At 41.0% G+C, this 22300-nt stretch overlaps 1 protein-coding gene across 1 annotated transcript in view; it reads right to left on the reverse strand.

The window, feature by feature from the left end:
• The window catches only part of gnas (GNAS complex locus), a 365649-nt gene that overhangs the window by 272972 nt on the left and 70377 nt on the right, over window positions 1–22300 (reverse strand). The gene's annotated exons all lie outside the window — the stretch shown is intronic.

Genomic DNA, 22300 nt, shown 5'->3' on the forward strand with positions numbered 1-22300 from the left:
CACACCATAGAAAAGAATGGAATTTTAAATGGTCATGGAATGTGAAACATCAGAGTACATGTTTAGAAATTGAACTCCCTCTGTCTTTTTATCCTTGGAATCCTTTACTCATCCTTTGTTTCACCTCATCTCCTTCCAACCATGGCTGTATATATATTTGAAACCTTGGGCTTTCACCTTGAATTATTTGAAAATAATTTCTCTTCAGTGTTTCCTCCAAATGAAAAGCACATCAGTCCCACGACAATAGTTACAACTCTGAAAAATGACAGTACTCCACCTCTCTGATATTCATCTGTCTCAGCATGGTGATGATGTCCCTGTCCAACACAAGTAAACTATCAGAATTAAATGATTTTCAAATGAGACATAAAACAAAGTCCTCTCAAATGGATGCAAATATGCCTTGGTACTATTTCAAAGAATTCTCCCTAGTATTCTGGTCAATATCAATTCCTCAAAAAACATGTAAACAGATATTGTCATTTGTGACAGCTTAGTGTGTGCAGATTCCACCCATTCAGTACAAGACTTAAGAACATAAGAAATAGGAGCAGGAGTAGGCCATCTAGCCCCTCGAGCCTGCCCCGCCATTCAATAAGATCATGGCTGATCTGTCGTGTCTCAGTTCCACACTCCCGCCCTCTCCCCATAACCCTTAATCCCCTTGCCTATCAAAAACCTATCAACCTGCGTCTTAAATATATTTAGCGAGGTAGCCTCCACCACTTCAACGGGCAGAGAATTCCAGAGATTCACCACCCTTTGAGTGGAGAAGTTCTTCCTCAACTCCATTCTAAACCGCCCCCCCCTTTATCTTGAGGCTGTGCCCTCTAGTCCTACTGTCCTTTCTGAGCAGGAAGAGCCTCTCCACCTCTATCCTATCCATCCCATTCATCATCTTATATGTCTCAATGAGATCTCCCCTCATTCTTCTAAACTCTAACAAGTACAAGCCTAGTTTATTCAGCCTCTCCTCATAGTTCAACCCCCTCAACTCCGGTATCAGCCTAGTAAACCTCCTCTTCATTCCCTCCAAGGCCAAAATATCCTTGCGTAAGTGCGGCGACCAAAACTGCACACAGTTCTCCAGCTGCGGCCTCACCAGTGCCCTATACAGCTGCAGCAAGACCTCCCTACTTTTATATTCAATCCCCCTCGCTATGAAGGCCAGCATCCCATTTGCCTTCCTGACCACCTGCTGCACCTGCAGGCTGGGTTTTTGCGACTCATGCACAAGAACCCCGAGGTCCCTCTGCACCGTCGCATGCTGCAGTTTTTCGCCATGTAAGTAATAGTCATTCCTACCAAAGTGGACAACTTTACATTTGCCAACATTAAATTCCATTTGCCAGTTCCTGGCCCATTCGCCCAGCCTATCTATATCCTTCTGCAGACTCTCCACACCCTCCGCACAATTTGCCATTCCACCAATCTTGGTGTCATCAGCAAATTTCGACACCATACACTCGGTTCCCTCCTCCAGATCATCTATATAAATGGTAAATAGCTGAGGCCCCAGCATCGACCCCTGGGGCACACCACTAGTCACCAACCGCCAATCCGGATAGCACCCATTGACCCCCACTCTCTGCCTCCTATTTGACAGCCAATCCCCTATCCACGCTAACACCCTACCCCCAATTCCATGCCCCCTGACCTTCTGTAATAACCTCTTGTGAGGCACCTTATCAAACGCCTTCTGAAAATCAAGACAGATCACATCCACCGGCTCTCCTCTATCCACTGCCCTAGACACATCCTCATAGAATTCCAATAAATTCGTCAGACACGAATTCCCCTTAACGAAACCGTGCTGCGTCTGCTCTATCAAACAATTCTCCTCAAGATGCCTCGCTATTTTCTCCTTGATCACGGATTCTAACATTTTACCTACAACAGACGTTAAACTAACCAGCCTATAATTCCCTGCCTTTTGCCTGCCACCCTTCTTAAACAACGGCGTAACATTAGCCGTTTTCCAATCTTCCGGCACTTCCCCGGAATCCAGCGACGTTTGGAAAATAATCACCAAGGCATCCACTATCACCTCCGCCATTTCTTTCAGAACCCTTGGATGCATTCCATCCAGTCCTGGGGACTTGTCCACAATCAGTCCCTCCAGTCTGTCGAGCACTGCCCCTCTAGTAACAATAATGTCATTCAGGCCCTCCACTCCTACCATCCTTCCATTGCTAACACCCGGCAAACTATTCACGTCCTCCTCCGTGAAGACCGAAACAAAAAAGTTACTCAAGGCCTCAGCCATTTCCCCATCCCCTACCACTAAGTCCCCCCTCTCATCCTCTAAGAGTCCAACGTTCACCCTAGCCAGCCTCTTCCTTTTTATATATTTATAAAAAACTCTTACTATCCTTTTTTATATTAAGCGCTAGCCCAGCTTCATAGTTTATCTTACCCTTCTTTATCAACTTCTTTGTCATTCTTTGTTGACATTTAAACCTCTCCCAATCCTCTTCTCGCCCACTACTCTTAGCTACTCTAAACGCATCCGCTTTTAACTTAACACCTTCCTTTACCTCCTTCGTTATCCACGGCTGATTATCTCTCCTCCTACGATCCTTTTTAACCATCGGAATAAATTTCTGCTGAGCACCAAGAAAGATCTCCTTAAAGATCCTCCACTGCTCCTCAGCAGCCCTACCTTCCAACGCGCTCCCCCAATCAACATTCGGCAATTCCTCTCTCATCCTACCGTACTCCCCTCTGTTCAAACAAAGGACACATGTCTGGGAACCCACTTTCTCCTCCTCATTTTACCTCCTCCATGTTTACTTCCATTGTAAACAATCATTATCCATGATATTCCATCTATTGACCATCAATGGAAATATCATAATATTTTCCAATTGTTGTATGCAAGACTCCAATGGTGGTGTGGGGCTTAAAGAATTTTTCAGTCTTACAAAATAAACCTATCACATCAATGGACTAGACAATCTGGCCAGCTTCATTGTCCAAATCCAATTCAAGACTGTAGTTGGAAATGAACCCATAGTAATACCTTACCATTCTAAAGAATACTTATTGGCTATTGGACACACAAAATGCAATATAGTGTTCACCTTCTATTTCATCCACTCAGGTTGTTACAAGCAAAATACATGAACCATGTTGAAAATACAACTCAGTTTTAACAGCTAATTTTGTTCTGGTGTTAGGTCAGCAATTTGAACAAGGTGTTTTTGTCACATTTGACTATAGATGGTGATGATATCCACGTTCACCAGTGTGTAATCAATCCTTGGTTACTACAAAAACTAATCTACCCAGTTATCTGATACCTGGCATTGCAATTGTACCTACTTCTCTGCCACATTCAAAATTATTGCACATAGCAAGCTTCTCAGAACGCCCCTTCATGTGAACAAGCAGTTTCCACCGTGTCTCCGATTAAAAGTAATTGACCATGCATTTAAATGTCCATACAGCAATTCAATTGCTAAGAATGCATCAATTCTTGCAGCACATCCCTTTGTGCAAACATTAGCATTGGCAAACTATTATCTCAAGTTTTGGGATTCTGCTCACCATACATACATGGTATGCCAGTCAGGATGTCATTAGATTTCCACTAGTACTTGAGGTTGGTATAAGATGAATCAAATGGTTTTATTCCAAGGGTACAAAGTGCCAAAGTAATACTGAACCAGCAAATCACAAGAAGAGAGTTTCTAACAAATGGCAAGTTATGTGCAATTTTTAAATAAAATCTTATGGGTTGGCACCAAAATAATAACCACGGAAACTGCAGAGTTATTGTATAAACCCATTAGTGTACATATCAGTGCTACCTGATCTGGCATGATGAGATTAAAGAGTAATTAGGGATAATCAATAATTACTGCCTTGTCAATGTGGGACACAATCTAAGAACAAATAACAAAAAGATTTTCATTGTACATTTATTACAAATGGATAGCTAACTAGTATATAAAATTAACATCCTGATCAGAAAGAATCTCTGCTGGGAATCTAAATCAAGTGAACACTCTTCGTCATTCTAATGTAAAAGCAAATACTGCGGATGCTGGAAATCAAATAAAAACAGAAAATGCTGGAAAAACTCAGGTCTGGCAGTATTTGTAGAGACAGAAACGCCATATAAATGTTTGAGTCCAATATGACTCTTCTTAGGAACAGGATTGCTACCATCTAGCAATGGTACTAGACTCAGAGCTCGAGCTGTCCTGTCCCATTTACAACAATTTGCTTACAATTCCAAACCCCAAAGAATTAACACCCTGTGTCTCAAAGATTTAATAAAAATAATGAGCTGAAAATTATACACTCATTTACCAGAATAAATATAAAATACTGCAGATGTTGGAAATCTGAAATAAAAAACAAAATGCTGAAACAGCTCAGCAGGTTCTACAGCATCTATGAAGAAACAATTTAACATTTCATGTCTACATGACTTCTTCAAAGCTGAAGAATCATACATACTTGAAACATTAACTTTGCTTCTCTCTCCACAGATGCTGCCAGACCTGCTGAATTTTTCCAACGTTTTCTGTTTTATCCCACAATTACTGGCCTGATTATTCTTAAATTTGAATGGAGATGACATAAAATTGCCGCTTCTCGTTTTTCCTCAATCTGTGCTGACATTCCACTTCATGAGCCTCGCATCATGCTTTCTCAACTACTTCGGAACCTCTTGTTGAACTTACCTTGGCTAATCCACCCAACCTACACATCCTTGGACACTAAGGAACAATTTAGCACGGCCAAATGTGCCACCTTCACCCTGAATGTGAATAGTCCTTAACCTCTGCAACCAGTCTAAATCAAGCTCTCCATTCACATTCTGGAGCCCTTGAGAGCACTTAAATAGTGCTCGATGATGTATTCTTCATACTTAACCCGTTGACTCCCATGAACATTAAATGCCACATGTTCAGGCACAAGTCAAAACCTGAGCTCTCCACAGCTATTTTTCCCATACCAAATGCAAAAGGTCTGTATCTTAAGCCAGTACGTGAGTAGATATGAGTAGACGTCTCCTATTCAGTCCTTATCCCTCAAACAACATCACTAAGGCTTTATTAACCAAAAGACTGTGTGACCAGAAAAGATCAAGCATCAGATCAAGCTCAAGATAGGGTACAATGCCTTATCTTGTCAGCTTGGATCTTGTTTGTCTCTCTTGTGGGGACCATGAATTGATTCAATTGAAATTTGAATGCAGTTTTTGGAAAAAGTAAGGAATTGATTTGGGTTTGCCCAGTCCACTTTCAGCATTGGCTTTATAGCATTAAGGATGGACTAAAAAAAATTTTAAAATAAGTGGTCGCTATCTCATCACTATTTCTGGAAACTTGCTGTCTGCTGTTTTGGCTAATGCATTTCCCACATTACAAGGAATATGCTTCAAAAGTATTCAATTGGCTGTAAAACACAAATGGCTGGAGATGGTAAAAGATGTCATATAATCTTAAGTCTAGCATTCTTTATTGCGAAGACAAGACCAAGTGTACACTGGATGAACAATAGCTTCACTACTTTCTCTGGATTAATGTATGAGATTTCACATGGTATCCATACCATTAATCATCTGAAACATCTGTCATACCAGACAGTTTCATACCAGGCTAAACATCAAACAGCTTTTCTAATACATACCATTATTTTAGCAATTACAGACAATTGTCAAAGACAGCTTAAATAACGGAACAGCTTTGAACTAGTTGTTAACATGGGTTAAACAGATAAACCAGTCCATTAAATCTGCATCAATGGCTTTCTCCACTGTCCTTTCAAGTTATAAATAGTAGAACACTTCTCAATAAGCCTCTAGTAACCTGATCCTGACTGGTAACAGTCTTACTTAGAATTATGTGGGTAAGCATTTGCATCTGGTCTGTGTATCTTGGTCAAAACCAAAAAATTATTTATCTCGAACATCCTGAAACTCTGAAACTGATCTGCATTTACTACTGTTATGAATATGTGCTTTATGCCAAATATGATTTTTAATCCACCAGCTGGAAACATGAAGTCTTTTTAAGAACATCGGCTAAGGTGATTTGAATTCAGCCAAGATCGCTACCTGATTTACATTACTGTATATATTCCACATTCCAGTCTCAAATGTCTGCAAAACCCCAAAGACAATGACATCAGAGGAATGTGAATGAACCATATTTCCTATTCCATTCACACAACTTCTAGTTACTTAATTGGGTGGAAACCTAATCACTGGCTTAGAGGGGAATTCCCAAACTTGACCTAATCAACTGGAATACAAGATGGTCCAAAACTTGCAATCAGCAACAGAAAGTTATGGGCTGCCAGAAATAAAATAAATTTTTGCACATTTAACTGCCTGGAAAAATTGTGCCAGAACTCCCTTGGGAGAAGCAGTCGCCATTGGCCTTCAGTGGAACCATCTGTGCAGGCCCCAGCATGATGCAGGAAGACCCAAACTACTCCCCCTTATGATGTAGCCAGACTGAGAACACCCATTAAGGTCCAGCTTGGAAATAAGCATATTGCATTGAAAGGTATGTTGAAGCTTTTTCATTTTTTTACTATTTATTTCAAGTGGCATAAATTATTATTGTTGTGGGAAATTCACCACTTTGGAGTCAGACTTGGCGGTTCAACAAAACAGTTTTATTCGGACAAAGCTTTGGGAGAAGCGCTGGCGCTCCACAGTACTGGTGCTCCACAGTACTGGTGGCCATCTTCTCAACTACACAATGGCAGTTGAGCATCTTTTATACTTTTTAGACAATAGACAGTATGGACATTAGCTGTTGGCACATCGTTATAAGTTGAGTAGACAGATATGGACATCGACAGTTAACACATTTGTTATAAGCAGACAGGTACGGACATCAATAGTTAACACATCATTGTACATAGAATAGATACATTTATGTCCCTATCAATGGCTGATCTCGTTATCAAACTCATTGTTCTGGGTCCGCTCTTCTCAAGATTTAAGGTGCCTCAAGGTCTGACCAGTTTCCTGCAGCAATTTAAACACTACAGGTTTAACTCTGTGTGTAATGTCTGTCATGATGTGGATATGCCAACGTTGGACTGGGGTAAACACAGTAAAAAGTCTGACAACACCAGGTTTCAGTCCAACTGATTTATTTGATAGTAAATTCACTAGCTTTCGGGTTAGCCCCTTCGTCAGGTGAATGGAGAGTTCTGGCCTCAGACAGAGCATATAAAGCACAGACAGTTATATGCTTTGGACTGAAACCTGGTGTTGTCAGACTTTTTACTGTAATGTCTGTGCCCAAGTCAGTGCCTCTTAATGTCCCTTCCCAGAGTCCATTTTGTGTGCCAGGTAACCATTTTGTGTTCTTTACTTCGATTTCACCCTAACATTATTGATTCACTTAAAATGATCGAAGATGAGTATTATTTAATATATAAATGCACATCGGTTTTATATTTTTTCTACATCATAAGAACATAAGAAATAGTAGCAGGAGTAGGCCATCTAGCCCCTCAGGCCTGCCCCGCCATTCAATAAGATCATGGCTGATCTGAACTGGCTCAGTTCCACTTTCCCGCTTTCTCCCCATAACCCTTAATCCCCTTGCCTACCAAAAACCTATCTACCCGTGTCTTAAATATATTTAGCGAGGTAGCTTCCACCACTTCAATGGGCAGAGAATTCCAGAGATTCACCACCCTTTGAGTGAAGAAGTTCCTCCTCAACTCCATTCTAAACTGCCCCCCCACCCTTATCTTGAGGAAATGAAACTACTATTTAAAAGTTATACAATAATCATATTTAAGTGCTAATAAGTGTATGTATGTTTTAGTTTAGAATATAGAAACTGAAAATTTAATTTAGAATTTCTCAGATCATGTTTTAGCAGTTGCACTATGACATTTTGTTTAATTGCCTCATCTTTTCAATTTTCTACTAGTTATATTTTTTCCTCGAACTCAGTAATCAATAAAATATTTTTATACATTAACCCAATAGTTGTGTGGTCTGTAAACAAGGTGGTGAAGGAGGGATACGAGGTGGGGTAAGGAGGTTTTAAAGTTTATTTATTAGTATCACAAGTAGGCTTACATTAACACTGCAATGAAGTTATTGGTGAAAATCTGCTAGTTGCTACTCTCCAGAGCCTGTTCGGGTACATGGAGGGAGAATTTAGCATGGCCAACTTAGCATGACCAGCACGTCTTTCAGAAACCAGAGTACCCGAAGGAAACCCATGCAGGCACGTGGAGAAAGTGCAGACTCTGTGCAGGCAGTGACCCAAGCTGGGAATTGAACCCAGGTCCCTGGTACCACTGTGCCACCATGCCAGGGAGGGGGAAGGAGAGAGGGGGTAAAGGGAAGGGTCTGGACTTAAAATGTAAATTTTACATGTAGCCTCTCTCTTCCACACCTCAAAAAGAAGTTAAATTAAGAAACCAAGCTAAAAGCGTGATGTACCAACAAATGGTAGAACATGACTCCAGATTTTCAATCTTCCCTGGATTCTGCAATACACATCAGAGAGATAGTTCACATCAGCTTACAGGAGAGTTGCATATATCATCTTAAGGAATACGCTTTCCTAAAGCATTTGAACAGCTAAGTTGCACAAAGATCAACATTACATTAGGAAGACTCTTAAAATTGGGATAAACACTGCTCAAAATGTATAGCAAAATCCAAATAGACTTCAGCAGAAATTTATTCCAGACACTAACATCCACCTTGTTATATATGAACATACTTTTTTTTATTGAAATTAGTTGTCACGACAAAGTTGTAAAACTTCTTAATCTTTCACTTTAACTCATACATCTTTTTAAAACATTTACAAAAAAATTAATCCATCCAAAGAACGTCTGCTGCCTCTACTCGCTGCAACTAGACAAAAAATAGGTGCGCAAATAAATGAGAAAATACTTATCAGCGCAAATGATGGAACTTAGAATGAGATTGCAACTCAGCACTTCCATACCAGCAGCTTCCCAAACTCAAATCGGAAGTTCAAACTTGGCGCTTTTTTAGCGAGCATGTGCATGTGGAATTTCAGGTGGAGCAGCTGGTCAAATGACAAACCAACCTTTGGTATATTTTAAGCACATGTTTTCTCCACAGGGTTGAACACAAGCAGCTCTCTCTCCACCCAATTTACAATTTATTTGGCCCTTTTGCTTGCCTCTCTCTCCACGTACAACGAAGATTTTAAAGAAAGAATTCAACTCCACAACTGTATCTCCAAATTAAGTAAGAAATCTCACAACACCAGGTTAAAGTCCAACAGGTTTATTTGGTAGCAACAGCCACAAGCTTTCGGAGCACTTGCTGCCCTTTCGTCAGGTGAGTGGGAGTTCTATTCACAAACAGGGCCTATAAAGACACAAACTCAATTTACAAAATAATGATTGGAATGCGAGTTTTTACAGGTAATCAAGTCTTAAAGGTACAGACAACGCGAGTGGAGAGAGTGGTAAGCACAGGTTAAAGAGACGTGTATTGTCTCTAGACAGGGCAGTTCATGAGTTGTAGGGGTTACAGATAGTGTGACATGAACCCAAGATCCCAGTTGAGGCCATCTTCATGTATGCGGAGCTTGGCTATCAGTCTCTGCTCAGCAACTCTGCGCTGTTGTGTCGTGAAGGCTGCCTTGGAGAATGCTTACCTGAAGATCAATTACCCGAAGATCCAAATTAATACAGATAGATCATCCATCTGTGATTGGACTGCTCAGCATGGAAAGCAGCAAGACCAACAGATCTAATCCAAAACCAGCCAAGTCACCAAACTACAAGCTGTGAATTCTGTGTGTGTGTGTGTGTGTGTGTGTGTGTGTGTGTGTGTGCGCGCGCACGCGCGCACGCGTGTGTGGCTGAGAGAGGGGAGAGAAAGTCAGTGTGCGATTTATCATTTAGATTGGTTTAAGTATAATAAAGCTAACCTCTTTCTTTGTTCAGCTCAAGAAAACCTAACCTACTGGTTATTTTATGATCAAAGTACATAAACAGTTAAGTACTCACTGAATTGCCAAGTAAATCTTTTTCCAACAATAAAAAATCTGTTGCAGTCAAATGCAGAAGGACAAAGAGGGGAGCCATTCGACCCCACATCATAAAACTATAACATGTATTACATGAGGCCTTTAATGTAGAAATTATCTCGAGCAGAGGAACACACATTGAACCTTTGTGGGATGAATAGATGATCAAGGCTTAATCCATGGGATGGCAAAATAAAGGCAATCTTCACTTGTTCTTAGCGTTCTCCCTTACAATCTTTAGGCTTTTAAACCCAAGCTTGGTCATACCTAGTTATCGTTCTAAAAATATTTTGATTTTTTAGATGGAATGGGTATCCTTGCCTATAGGACTAAATTGTTTTGCGCAAGAGAAGTACCAAGTCAGAGATCAAATAGTGCCAGAAAAGATAATATCCATTCAGACCAGCAGGTTAAAATCATAATTCTCGAATAATAATTGCTGGTCATAATCCAAGTCCTTTGAGCATCTATAACTTTATAAAACATTAGTTTGACCCTCGCTTCCATAGGAGTTTTTCCAATTGTAGACATTTTTGGAAAGGTCATAAAGGCTGCAGAGTGAGTATGGAATAGATGTACTGGAATTATTTCAAGGGACGAGGGACAGTTGTGTGGAGAAATTAGCGTTATTGTCTTTAGAATGTAGAACATAACAGTGCAGTATAGGCCCATTGGCGCGCGATGTTGCGCTGACCTGTGAAACCAATCTAAAGCCGATCTAACCTATACTATTCCAATATCATCCATATGTTTATCCAAGGACCATTTAAATGCCCTTAATGTTGGCAAGTCCACTACTGTTGCAGGCAGGGCATTCCACACCCTTACTACTCTCTGAGTAAACAACCTACTTCTGACATTTGTTCTGTATCTACCACCCCTCAGTTTAAAGCTATGTCCCCTCATGCTAGCCATGTCCATCCGAGGAAAAAGGCTCTCACTGTTCATCCTATCTAATCCTCTGATCATCTTGTATGCCTCTATTAAATCACCTCTTAACCTTCTCTCTAACGAAAACAGCCTTAAGTCCCTCAGCCTTTCCTCATAAGACCTTCCCACCATACCAGGCAACATCCTGGTAAATCTCACCTGCACCCTTTCCAATGCTTCCACATCCTTCCTATAATGCGGCGAACAGAACTGTATGCAATACTCCAACTGTGGCCGCACCAGAGTTTTGTACAGCTGCAACATGACCTCATGGCTCCGAAACTCAATCCCTCTACCAATAAAAGCTAACACACCATACACCTTCTTAACAACTCTATTAACCAGGGTGCCAACTTTCAGGGAGCTTTGCACATGGACACCATGATCTCTCTGCTCATCCACACTACTAAGTATCTTACCATTAGCCCAGTACTCGGTATTCCTGTTAGTCCTTCTAAAGTCAATCACTTCACACTTTTCCGCATTAAACCCCATTTGCCACCTCTCAGCCCAGCTCTGCAGCTTATCTATGTCTCTCTGTAACCTGCAACATCCTTCCGCACTGTCCACAACTCCACCGACTTTAGTGTCATCTGCAAATTTACTAACCTATCCTTCTACATCCTCATCCAGGACAAATAGCAGTGGCCCCAAAACAGATCCTTGTGGTACACCACTAGTAACTGAACTCCAAGGTGAACATTTCCCATCAACCACCACCCTCTGTCTTCTTACAGCTAGCCAATTTCTGATCCAAACTGCTAAATCACCCTCAATCCCATGCCTCTGTACCTTCTGCAATAGCTTACTGTGGGGAACCTTATCAAACGCTTTACTGAAATCTATATACACCACATCAACTGTTTTACCCTTATCCACCTCTTTGGTCACCTTCTCAAAGAACTCAACAAGGTTTATGAGGCATGACCGACGCTTCACAAAACCATGTTGACTATCCCTAATCAAATTATTCCTTTCTAGATGATTATAAATCCTATCTCCTATAATACTTTCCAAAACTTTACCCAAACAGAAGTAAGGCTCACTGATCTATAATTATCAGGTTTGTCTCTACTCGCCTTCTTGAACAAGGGGACAACATTTGCTATCCTCCAGTCTTTTGGCACTATTCCTATAGACAATGACATAAGAACATAAGAACATAAGAAATAGGAGCAGGAGTAGGCTATCTAGCCCTTCGAGCCTGCCCCGTCATTCAATAAGATCATGGCTGATCTGTCGCTGCTCAGTTCCACTTTCCCGCTTTCTCCCCATAACCCTTAATCCCCTCTCTCATCAAAAACCCATCAACCCGCGTCTTAAAAATATTTAGCGAGGCAGCCTCCACCACTTCAATGGGCAGAGAATTCCAGAGATTCACCACCCTTTGAGTGAAGAAGTTCCTCCTCAACTCCGTTCTAAACCGCCCCCTTTCATCTTGAGGCTGTGCCCCCTGGTCCTACTGTCTTTTTTGAGCGGGAAGAGTCTCTCCACCTCTATCCTATCCATCCCATTCATCATCTTATACGTCTCAATCAGATCTCCCCTCATTCTTCTAAACTCTAACGAGTACAAGCCCAGTTTATTCAGCCTCTCCTCATAGCTCAACCCCCTCAACTCCGGTATCAGCCTAGTAAACCTCCTCTGCACTCCCTCCAAGGCCAAAATATCTTTGTGCAGGTGTGGCACCCAAAACTGCACACAGTACTCCAGCTGCAGCCTCACCAATGCCCTATACAGCTGCAGCAAGACCTCCCTACTTTTATATTCAATCCCCCTCGCTATGAAGGCCAGCATCCCATTCGCCTTCCTGACCACCTGCTGCACCTGCAAGCTGGGTTTTTGCGACTCATGCACAAGGACCCCGAGGTCCCTCTGCACCGTTGCCTGCTGCAGTTTTTCGCCCCGTAAGTAATAGTCCTTCCTACCATTCTTCCTACCAAAGTGGACCACCTCACACTTGCCAACATTAAATTCCATTTGCCATTTCCTGGCCCATTCGCCCAGCCTACCTAGATCCTTCTGCAGACTCTCCACACCCTCCGCACAATTTGCCGTTCCCCCAATCTTGGTGTCATCAGCAAATTTCGACACCCTACACTCGGTTCCCTCCTCCAGATCATCTATATAAATGGTAAAAAGCTGAGGCCCCAGCACCGACCCCTGGGGCACTCCACTAGTCACCATCCGCCAATCCGAATAGCACCTGTTGACCCCCACTCTCTGCCTCCTATTTGACAACAAAGATCAAAGCCAAAGGCTCTGCAATTCCTCCCTAGCCTCCCAGAGAATCCAAGGATAAATCCCACCTGGCCCAGAGGACTTATCTATTTTCATACTTTCCAGAATTGCTAAAACCTCCTCCTTATGAACCCCAATCCCTTCTAGTCTAATAGCCTGAATCTCAGTGTTCTCCTCAACAACATTGTCTTTTTCCTGTGTGAATACTGACAAAAAATGTTCATTTAGCATCTCTCTTATTTCTTCGGACTCCATACACAACTTCCCATTACTATCCCTGACTGGCCCCAATCTTACCCCAGTTATTCTTTTATTTCTGACATACCTATAGAAAGCTTTAGGGTTTTCCTTGATCCTACCTGCCAAAGACTTCTCATGTACCCTTCTGGCTCTTAGATTGTGGACCTTTTATCCATTGGCAATCAGGGCATAGATTTAGAATGATTGGTAGACGAACATGAGGAAAATCCTTTTCTTAATGCAATGAGTGGTTGCGATTTGGATTCACAGTCTAATTGGATGGTGGATACAAATTCAACAGTAGCTTTTGAAAGGATAAATACCAAGGAAAAATGCAGAGAAATAATGAAAGATGGTGGTTGGGATTAACTCTGTCTTTGAAAGAACCAGCACAGACACAACGGGCAGAACAACCTTTTGCTGCACTACATCATTTTTCAATTGCTCTTTCAACAACTGTAATATTCTTTTCACATAATGGCAACCAGAACTGTGTACAGTATTCTAAGTGTGATCACAGCAATGATTTATGAAGTGCAAAATGACCACGCCATTTTGGCTCAAAGTTTTGACTTCCAACAACTGATTTGTTTTGCTCATTGCCATCAAGTATTGTGATGATAGTTTCAATTAATTGTTCAAAACTGTCAGATCTGATCTCTTTCCCACACACTTTACCTTCTTCCCAGGTGACAAATTTCTCGCTATGTGAAGCACTTTGCTTTTCTTTACATTAAATTTCATCTGTCACCTGTCTGTCCAATTCCCAAGTATATTGAAATCCTTCTGTAATGTCAGCTTTGAAAGCTACCATCTTCATTAGTTTTGCGTTACTTCCACATTTAGCCACTATGTTCATGACTCCAAAATCGGAATTATCTGTGAAAATATTAAACACAGGAGGCCCCCAAACAGATGACTATGAAACCATATTGGTGACATTCTCCCAGACTGATGAAAATCTTTGTACTCACCTTCTGGGTTCTATCAATTACACCGCCACTATAAAATCACAGAACCCCTATGTGCAGAAAGAGGTCATTTGGCCCATCGAGACTGCATTGACAACAATTCCACCCAGGCCCTATCCCTGTAACTCCACCAGTAACTCCCTGTTAGTCTCCCTGACACTAAGGGAGAATATAGCAATCAACATAACCCGCACATTTTTGAAGCAAGGGAGGAAACCAGAGCACCCAGAAGAAACCCACACAGACAAGAGAAGAAAGTGCAAACTGTACACAGTTATCTGAGGCCAGAATTGATCCCGGATCCCTGGCGCTGTGAGGCAGCAGTGCTAACCACTATGCCACAATGCTGCCCCAAAATGCTCACTTTCCTTATTTTCAGCACCAGCTTTTCCAGAGGATTGCTAATAAAAGGAAAGAAAATTTCTGCTAAGCTCAATTCAAGTAAGCAAGCAGTATTTTTGCTTCTTTGATGAAGATGGACAAGAAAAAGAACTGAATTCTGGTCCCACCATAGCTAGATGGCTGAAACCATGTAACCAATGGTACACTGTCCCTGATTTTTTTGCTTGTTTCAGTTGAGATGTACCCTTTGTAGGTGGAATATTAACCATAATTATTGTACAGCCTTGAGTAAGATACAACACACCAATTCATTTTCTGCATTTTAATAGATTTATCCAAACTTCTATTTTTAAGAAAGGAATTTCCTTGAGCAAAACAATGCTGAACAATACAACATTAATTCCCAGGTAAGATAGTGTAACCTATTTTGCACATCTGTCAGCACCACCCTCAATACACCCTCTCTACCTCGTCTCCCTCCACTAGTAATCCAGAGACCTAAGTGAATGTTCTGAGGACACGGGTTCCAATCCCAACACAACAGCTGGTGCAATTTGAATTTTATTCATAAATCTGGAATTAAAAACTAGTCTTGGTGATGGTGACCATGAAACTATTGTCATAAAAACTCATCTAGTTCATCAATATCTTCTACAGAAGGAAATCTACCATCCATACATTGACTGGCCTATCTGTAACTCCAGACCCACAAAAATGTGGCTAACTCTTAAATGCCCTCTGAAATGACCACTCAGCTCAAAGTGCTATTAAGAATGGTAACAAGTCCTAGGGCTTTGCCAGTGACATCCAACTCCCACGAAAGAGAAAAATCAAACCACATTGCTGTGGATCTGGAGTTACATATCGGCCAGACCTGGTAAGGATGGCAGATTTCCTTCCCTAAAGGACATTGGTGAATCAGATTTTTTTTTTTTTACAACAATCAACAATGGTTTCATAAAAGCAAATTATTGCAGATATTGGAATCTGAAACAGAAACAGAAAATGCTGGAAAATTTCAACAGGTCTGACGGCATCTGTGGAGAGAAAAGAGAGTAAACATTTCATTGAAGGGGTCATCCAGACACGAAACACTCTGTTCTTGCTCCACAGAGAATGGTTTCTTGATTGTTGTTAGACTTTTAATTCCAGATTTTTATTAGTTATCAAATTTCACCATCTAAAGTGGTAGTTTTGTTAGATCTTTCTCTGGGCTCTGGATTACTAGTCCAGTGACAATACCATTACGCCACGGTCTCCCTTAATTACTTACTTCACTTTGACTAATGTTAATCCAGCTCCTTCCCCTAGGAAAAAGAGGCAACCATTTAGCCCTTCAAGATCATCTTGCCATTCAACCAGTTGATGGCTGATTCAAACCTCAACCATTTACCAACCTTTGCTCCATATCACTCGGTATACTTTGATCAGATTCAGTGACAACTTCAGTTTATACAATGTTTTCAGTAGCAAAATATCCCAAACACTCCACTGTTCCGGATTCAGAACCCAACAGAAATAGTTGGGAGGTATCAAAAGCAGAGTCAAAAATTAAGTTTTAAAGCAACACTGAACAATAAAACAAAATGGAACAGGTCAAAGTGAATGAGATAGCTTGAAGCCCTGTTGTGAGGGATTGAACACAAGGACAATAAAGAGAGTATGAAGACAACACAGGAGATCAAGGGATGCAAATAAATAAGGGCTACAAAGTTTAGGATGAATAGAGCTCAGGAGACTGGCAATGAAAAGAATAGGTTGATTGCGACAAAAACACATCAAGAATTTTAATAGGTTTTTTTCACTGTTAAAGGATACTAAATAAGTGCAAGTTGCTGTGGAGCAGTGAGTGAGCAGTTCTAATAAACCCATAGTAATATAGTTGACTCTTAAATGCCCTCAGAAATGGCCAGTAAACCACTCAAGTTGCTTATACAATGCAAAGCAGTATACTGTATTGTACCAGGGAACTTCAGCACACACTCAGCATTCCTGCAAAGGGGGTCAGTGTGTGAATCAACAATAAATAAATCCTGGTGGCAGTTTTGCCTCTGTGTCATGACCTTGTATTCCTGATGCTATCTTAATGACTATTTCATTTTCCTGTATAGAGCTCAGCCATGCAGCTCATGGATCAACCCCCAGTATGTACCAAACCAGCTGATCTCAGCCAGAAGAAGGCAAAATTATCTCCAGTTCCCTAATAGTAGTGGTGAGGAAGAAATTAAGCCATGATTCCTGCTCTTGATCATTCTTATTTTTTTTAAAAAATTCATTTACAGGGTGTAGGCACCACTGGCAAGGTTATCATTATTGCCCATCCCTAATTGTCCTTGAATGACTTGCTAGGCATTTTAGAGAGCATTTGACAGTCAACCACATTGTTGTGTATCTGGAGTCACATGTTGGCCAGAGTGGGCAAGGATGCCAGGTTTCCTTCCCTGAAGGACATTCCACAACAATTGACAATAGTTTCACGGTCACCATTTGATTTTTAATTCCAGATTCTTATTGAATTCATATTTCACCATCTGCCACAGGGGGATTCAAACCCAGGTCTCCAGAGCATTACCCTGGGTCTGTGAATGACTAGTCCTGTGATAATATCACTACTCCAGCACTTCCCATTATTCAATGAACCCAGCTACAAAAAGAACGGTTTGCACTGACTAGATGATTAATAATGATGTGGGTATGCCGGCGTTGGACTGGCGTAAACACAGTAAAAAGTCTGACAACACCAGGTTTTAGTCCAACCTATTTATTTGATAATATACTCGCAAGCTTTTGGGTTAGCCCCTTCGTCAGGTGAATGGAGAGTTCTGGCCTCAGACAGAGCATATAAAGCACAGACAGTTTAGAGATTACTGATTAGAATGCGAATCCTTACACCTAACCTGCTGTTCAAGACCTGAAGTGGCTGATAATGTGAGTGGAAGGAGCGCTGATCACAGTTTAAAGAGATGTGTATTGTCTCCAGACAGTACAGTCAGTGAGGTTTTGCAAACCCAGGCAAGTCACGGGGGTTACAGATAGTGCAACATGAACCCAAGATCCCTGTTGAGACCGTCCTCATGTGTGCGGAACTTGGCTATCAGTCTCTGTTCAGCGACTCTGCGCTGTCGTGTGTCGTGAAGGCCGCCTTGGAGAATGCTTACCCGAAGGTCAGAGGCTGAATGCCCGTGACCACTGAAGTGTTCGCCAACAGGAAGGGAACAGTCTTGCCTGGTGACTGTCGAGCGATGTTCATTCATCCGTTGTCATAGCGTCTGCATGGTCTCCCCAATGTACCATGCTTCGGGACATCCTTTCTTGCAACGTATTGAAGACAATACACATCTCTTTAAACTGTGATCAGCGCTCCTTCCACTCACATTATCAGCCACTTCAGGTCTTGAACAGCAGGTTAGGTGTAAGGATTCGCATTCTAATCAGTAATCTCTAAACTGTCTGTGCTTTATATGCTCTGTCTGAGGCCAGAACTCTCCATTCACCTGACGAAGGGGCTAACCCGAAAGCTTGCGAGTATATTATCAAATAAATAGGTTGGACTAAAACCTGGTGTTGTCAGACTTTTTACTAGATGATTAATAGCCAGAGGACATAGATGTAACATATTAGTAAAAGGACCAGAGAGGAGACGAGGAGGATGATTTTTATTTATGCAGCGACTTGTTTTGACCTAGAATGCAATTCCTGAAAAAATGATGGAAACAGATTCAAAAGCAACTTGTAAATAAATATACTCAGCATATTGGGAAAGAGTGAGTGAATAGGATCAACTGGATAGTTCTTTCAAATGAGCTAACATTGGCATGATGGGTTGAATAGTCTCTTTCCATATTGAATCTTTCTGCATATGCAAGTTGCAAATTAGTCTCATTTCAATACCTCCATGGAAATATAAGCTTTAACTTTTGCCAAACACATGTGAAGAATGCTAGGTGGATGATATAGAGGGTGGTCAGAATCAAATGAAGCATGAGAAACAATTATTGGCAAATTTCAATTCTTGGCTCCACGTAAGATAGCACTGTTTCTTCATGTGCAACTTTCAAAGCATTCATTGTATACTCATTGAATTTGAGTGATGTTTTATAAAGCTTATTTATTAAATACTATTTTGAAAGGAGTTATGAAGGCAGTTAATCATGTAAAATAAACTCATGTTTCAAAATCATAGACCTTTGGGTAACACACTTTTGGCTGTTAACAGTGTTCTTTATAGATTTGCATGAGAATGAATCCAGAGTTACTAGTTCCTTGGGTACATTCAATAATTTCTGACGACACGTGTCATTACTATAATGTATGGAATGGCAGTAGAATGGAATCCCTACAGTACAGAAGGAGACATTCAGCCCATTTGGGTCCGTACTGACTACAGTCCTATCCAACCCGTATTCCTGTAACCTTTATATACCCTGCTAATCCCCCTGACACTAGGGCCAATTTAGCATAAGCAATGCACCTAACCCGCACATCTTTGGATTGTGAGAGGAAACAGGAGCACTTGGAGGAAAACCATGCAAACACAGGAAGAAATGTGCAAACTCTACACATACATAACCTGAGGCTGAAATTGAATTAAGTACCAGTATTAACGAAAAGCAGAGCAAGAATTTCTTTTGTCATTCAACCGACACCCATTACACTTCCTCAAGAATAATAGAATTCTACATAAACATGCTTGCATTCACATGCGGAGTTCTATTCAGCAGCTTCCAAATACTGGTTAAATTATAAAATTGGAAACAAGCGAAGAGAGTCATTGGCTGTTATTGAAATGTACCAGGTGGCATCAGGAATCTTAATTGAAGAGGTGAAAGGGAGAGTGATGTTCTATATCTGTGGGGGACAGGCCCTCAAGAAATAGCACAAGGGGCTAAGGGAGCAATTAGTAGTAGAAATCAATGCCAAGGCTGTAGTCCTAGAGTCGAGGCCCAATGCATTAAGTTCAACAATCTGATGAGCAGTCACAGTTACTGCATTTGTTCTCATGTTATATCCCATCAACAACGCCACTGTACCTTCACTCAGTTACCTACACAGTGTCTGTCAATTAGGGTTCAACACTACAGACAGCACGGTGGCATAATGGTTAGTACTGCTGCCTCACAGTGCCAGGGACCCAGGTTCAATTCCAGCCTCAGGTTGTGTGTGCGAACTTTGCACATTCCCCCTGTTTTTGCCTGGCTTTCCCCTAGGTGCTCTGGTTTCCTCCCACAGTCCAAAGATGTGCGGGCTTAGGTGCATTGGCTATACTAAACTGACCCGAGTGTCAGGGGGATTAGCAGGGTAAATGAAGGTTATGGGAATAGGGCTTAGATAGGATTGTAATCGGTACAGACTCAATGAGCTGAATGCCCTCCTTCTATACTGTAAGGATTCTATGTTTCTATTCTACTACCATTCCACATCTTAGCTCACTCTCTCACATTCAGCACTGTCTCAGATGCAGCATCAACAACTCACAACAGCAGCTATTCAATCACAATAGCTACATCAAACAAACACATTGCCCACTCCCTCTTTCTTGCAGAAAAAGATGGTCACACTGAATTGAAGGAAGACAAATGTATTTGCACAAGTTATCAACCTGCCTCCCCTCCCCCAATGATTGATACAAGAAGCAACATCTCAACCATTAAGATATTTAATGACCCTGCCTCCATCTGAGGCAGAGTTCCAAAGTTGTCCAACCCTCATTTCTGTCTTAACACTCCTGCCCTGGTTCTGGACTCACCCACAAGAGAAAACATAATTCCTGTGTTCACCTTGTCAAGACTATTCAGGATCTATTCGAGTCACCCCTCACACTTCTTAACTCCAGTGGAAAGAAGCCCAATCTGTCCAACTTTTCCTCACAAGACAACCTGCTTATTCCAGGTATCAATCTCCTCGGAACAATCGCTAACACACTCACATCCTTCCTTAAAAAGGGAGACCAAAACTGCACACAGTATTTCAAATTTGGTTTCACCAATGTCCTCACTGAAGTTAAGGTAAGAGAATTGCTTCCCAAACATGCTCAGTGGATATGGCCTCCGCTGAAAGTCCTTCTTTCTGTTCTCTTCCGGGAGCTCTGCCTGACTTCTCTACTTCCCCATCATATTCAATTTAAAGAGGAATGTCTATTGTCCACCTAGATTTATAAACTACTTGTTGATTTAAAGGCTTGTATTGAAACAATGAAGTATATTTGTCTTAGCTAGATCACTTTCTTTAACACGTTAAGAGCATATAATATGTGGAGATGAAATGATGCTTAAAGAGGCCAAGGCAGAGGGGAGTCAAGACTAAGGTCAGCATCAAAAGTGAAGCCTGGGAGCAGAGTGGGATAGAAAACAAGGCCTGTGAGTGAAGTGGAGCAGGTTGAGGAGTGGTCTTTCTCTAATTTTGAGTCTATGAACAGCACAGGAAAGAAAATAAGACATAGTAACATCATGGCACAATGAGGCAGGCAGGGGTAACTTTAAAGATAAGCATATGGTTAATGAAATCAATTGATAAAGTAAGCTATATCAATCTATTAGTATATACAGTAAAATACAATTTGATAAAATAGATAAACTTTAACTCATCATATTTTATGTACTGTATAATTTATCATATAACTATGATCAGCATTTGATCTTTCAGATCTAGGGGATAAAGTTAAAATTAAATAAAGAAGGATAGTAACACTAACTGATTCCTAATTTTCCATTAAATTAAAATCTAAGACATATAGATGCTAAGAGTTCAGTAAAACATTTAAGTTAACCTACCTATAAAATAAAGTGTCATCAGCACCAGAGAAGGAGAAGCTTATGAGTCTTTACTTATTAGATTATTAACTAAATTGAGAGAAATAAACTAGATGTAAAGAAAGCCCCCTCAGTCCATGAAATGTGCATCTCATCTCCCGTGGAAACTCCGAGACAGTTCTCATGTCTTGGACAACCACATGTTCAGGTGAGGCAGCTCGAGCTCTGGGTTTCAGAGCTTGTGGACACATAAGAGTATGCAGGCAGCAAGGGACCGGGCGACCACTAGACAGTCGAGGAGGATCAGGCAGATAGTGCACCTTCCAGTCAGCATTTGGTTCTGAATACTGGTGAGCACTTCCTGGCACCAAAAAAAATTCCCTCCATTTTCCCAAATAAATTATTCTAGAAACTTAATGCATTCCCAACACACATTTGAAATGCAGGCTATCCAAAGCTAAAGACTGTCAAAATATTTGAATAAAATATAAACCATTTCAAGATTTAATACAAAAATGGGAATGAAATTATTGCCTGTGCTGTTAAATTATTACACAAAGCCAACTTATACCTTCCTTATTTAGAAAGGATGTGCCAAAACTTGTATGGAAGCTACACCAAAATGCTCATGCCTGTAAAACACAGTAAATGTATAAATACTTAAGAAAATAGCAGGGGGAAGAGGATTAGTTTTGTTAGCAATTGCCCTGCTAAGGTTTAGATGGACCCATGAATTAAATGCCTCCAAGCACAGTCATAATTTTTGTTTTAAATTGTTCCAGAACACAATTATACATTAGGAATAATG

The sequence above is a fragment of the Carcharhinus amblyrhynchos genome, chromosome 16, assembly GCF_965287045.1.
Source record: "Carcharhinus amblyrhynchos chromosome 16, sCarAmb.v2.hapA, whole genome shotgun sequence".
NCBI lineage: Eukaryota > Metazoa > Chordata > Chondrichthyes > Carcharhiniformes > Carcharhinidae > Carcharhinus > Carcharhinus amblyrhynchos.